Source organism: Carlito syrichta, unplaced genomic scaffold (genome assembly GCF_000164805.1).
Source record: "Carlito syrichta isolate Samal-C Ts95f unplaced genomic scaffold, Tarsius_syrichta-2.0.1 Scaffold315850, whole genome shotgun sequence".
Lineage (NCBI taxonomy): Eukaryota > Metazoa > Chordata > Mammalia > Primates > Tarsiidae > Carlito > Carlito syrichta.
Genome location: NW_007259946.1, coordinates 44,852 through 48,207, shown reverse-complemented (window position 1 = coordinate 48,207; position 3,356 = coordinate 44,852).

Sequence of the window (3,356 nt, the reverse complement as noted above, 5' to 3'; positions counted from 1 at the left end):
AGGCAATCCACTCACCTCAGCCTCCCAAAGGCGCAGGATGACAGGCTGAGCCACAGAGCCCGGCTGTGGCGACACTTTTCAATAATTCTGTATAAATTCATGGCTTGCCACTAGGGGGCGTAGTCTTCTCGCTGGCTGGAGGGTCTGCGGGGTCTCAGCCAGGATGTCCATGGTGTGCCCTTCAGAGCCCCACCAAGGAAGGAGTAGAGGACTTGAGGGTCTCATTTTCCACGTGGATTTTATCGAGCAAGGGGTCAGCCCCAAACCCCACAGAGGAGCTAGGCTCCAGGGTCCCCCAGCCACTCCCAGAGATGTAGGTGGGGCCCAGGTGGAGGTACAGCTCAGCCCTCTCCTCCAATGCCCACCCCAGATGCCTCTGGGCCACTGTGGCTGGCCTTCCCCAGCAGAGACACCGGGGAATTTTTTTTTTTTTTTTTTTTGGTCTATGATGTCATCGCGTTGCAAAAGTCCAGAAAATGGGGTCAATTCAATGGACACATGTGGACATAATAAAAACAGCAGAGACTGAACCTAGAAGCCCTCTTACCCCACTCAAGACCACGTCATGTGGCCGGGTTGGGATCTGAGTCCAACTCAGCTGACTCTTGGCCACTACATGAGGGCAGCGGCTCCTACTGAGCACCAGGGAGGTGGGTCTGCCCATTACTGCCTTCTTGGAGCCGTGGTTCCCGTTTGAGAGCCAACCCCAGGGTGTTCCCAGCCACAAACTAGAGAAGGGTCCTGGGACCCTGCGCTCACCCTTGCAGCACTGGCTGTTGCTCTCCAAAACCCAGCCCGGCCTCCCGCCCCAGCCCTATTTAATCATCTCCCTCTGACTCCAGTGATTCCTACTCCCCACCCCAACTTCCGATTCACATGACCCTTCACCCATTCCAGCTCCTGGAAGAGAAGGCAACAGCTGCCCCAGCGTCTACGGCAGCCGGAAGAGGTCTGGCCCTGTGAATTTCAAGGCCCACCATGTCCTCTGGCTTTGGGCCCAGCACCTGGACGGCCCATCAGCTCAGGCTGCCTCTGGGGAAGAGGGAGAGGGGAGCTGGGACTATGTCTAGCCCCCACCTTGGAGGGAAGGGTGTGCCAGAAAAGGAAGAGTGGGAGGGGGAAGCCCAAGGACTGGAGTGGGGGGCTTTTGGGTGGGGTTCCCCAGCAGGTTTAAGGCAAAGCGAGGTATCCACAAGGTAGTGAGCTGTGCAACCAGAGGCCTGCGGCACCACCTCAGTGGCACCAAGATAGAGAGGGTGGCCTGAAACCTTACCCTTCAAGGCTTGTCTATTTTCAGCTTGCTTCAGTTTTCCCTATAAAGCCTGGTAACGTTCAAAAAGCCCCACCTGGTCTCAGCTGGGCCATACCTGTGGCGGTCTAGAGGCTTGAGGGAGGATGGAGAGTTAGAGCAAATGCAAAATCCCCAAAGGGGCCAGAAAGAGGTTGCCTCCCCGCCCCGCAGGGTATCGATCTCGCCTCCTATGCTCTAAACACCTCATCACTCAAGGTGAAGCACCTGGCCAGCGGACCCTAGCTGGAACGAAATGCAGACTCCCAGATCTACCTAATTGGAAGCTGCATTTGACAAGATCCCCAGGGAGTCTGAGACATGTTGGTCAAACAGAAGCTGAGCAGGAAGAAAAAAGTATAGGCCGGGCTCGGTGGCTCAGCCTGTAATCCCAGCGCTTTGGGAGGCCAAGGCGAACGGATTGTCTGAGCCCGCGGGTTTGAGACCCGCCTGGGCAACTTGGTGAGCCCTCATCTCTAAATAAATCAAAAATTCACGGGGCGTGGTAGCGCGCACCTGTAGTTCCAGCTACTTGGAAGGCTGAGGTGGAAGGATCGCCGGAGCCCAGCAGGTTGAGGCTGCGGCGGCCGGGAGCGGCCACTGCACTCCAGTCTGGGTGACAGAGTGAGATTCCGACTCAAAAAAATAAAAGAAAAGAAACAAGTATAAAAGCTGCATTGGTTTGCTTGGGATAGGAAAAAATAATTCTAACAACTATCAACCCATTTTACAGATGGGGAAACTGAGACACAGAGACGTTAAGTTGCCTAACGTCACACAGCTGGGCAGTATTCAAGCCAGGATTTGGTGCTGAGCTGTCTTGCACATGCTCTTACCCACCAGGCTCTGCTGCCTGGGGTGAGGGTGGGGGGTGCGGCAGTCCAGGGCTCCGAGAGCCCCTCCCCAACTTCCCACGAGACTGACTGCTTTTCGAAATGCTTCCTTCTCCCTGGCTCCCGACCTGTCAGTGGTTCTGTCTGTTTAACTTGTAGTTTTACCCTCAAATCTACAAGCGCTTCCTCATGTCCCCTCCACCCCAACTTGACAGTGGCTGTCTGAGGGTCTCCTCATCCACCCATCCCCCACATCCCACTCACAGCGCAGACACCAGAGGGGTCTTTCGGAATCACAGATCTGCCCTCCGCCCCTCCACCCTGTTGAAGACACTCACACGGCTTCCAACCCAGCTGTGAATAAAGCCCGAAGTCTCAACGGTGGCCCAAGAGACCGGCCCTGCCACAGCCGGCCCTGCCGCAGCCGGCCCCACCATCCTGGCCTGCCCATCAATCCCGGGGCATTCTCCCCACCAGCCCTCTTCCTGTTCCCTCTGGCACCCCCCATGCACCCCACTCTCCCTCCAGCAGCCTTGACCACACGGTTCGCCTGCCCACCCCGTTCCCCTTGTCCAGTGCACCCCCACTCATCTTTGGGACCGCACTCATGAGTGCCACCTCCTCAGGGAAGCCCTCCTGATCACCCCTGTCCAGGTTAGGTACTGCGTCCTCACTGAGGCTCTAAGGGAGAATCCGTTTCCTTGCTCGCCTCGAGGTCCTCTCTTTGTGCTGACTGCCAGCTAAGGATTGATCCCAGCCTATAGAGGCTGCTGCGGCCTTGGCTCGTGGTCCCCTTCCTCCGCCAGCTGTAGTGGGTGGAGTCCTCCTCTTGGCATCTCTCTCTTCTACATCAGGTCTGAAGGAGTCTCTGCTTCTAAGGACTCCTGTGATTAGACAGGGCCCACCCTGATAATCCCGATAACCCAGAATAATGTCACGGCCACAAGATCCATAGTCACAGATTCCTGGGACTAGAATGTGAACATTTTAGGGAACTATTATTCTGCTGGCCACACCCCTGCTCCCAAGTAACTACTAGATGATATCACAACAAACTGGACTCTGTCATCTCCTCATTCTGGGGGAGTCTGAACCACTCTCTCCACCTAGAATGCTCACCTGAGCTCCAGAACAAGAGAAGCCCTGAATTAAAGGCATCCTCCTCCCCCACCTTAAACACACACACAGATACTTGTTTCTTTTTTTTTTTTTTTTGAGTTGTTGTCTCACTCTGT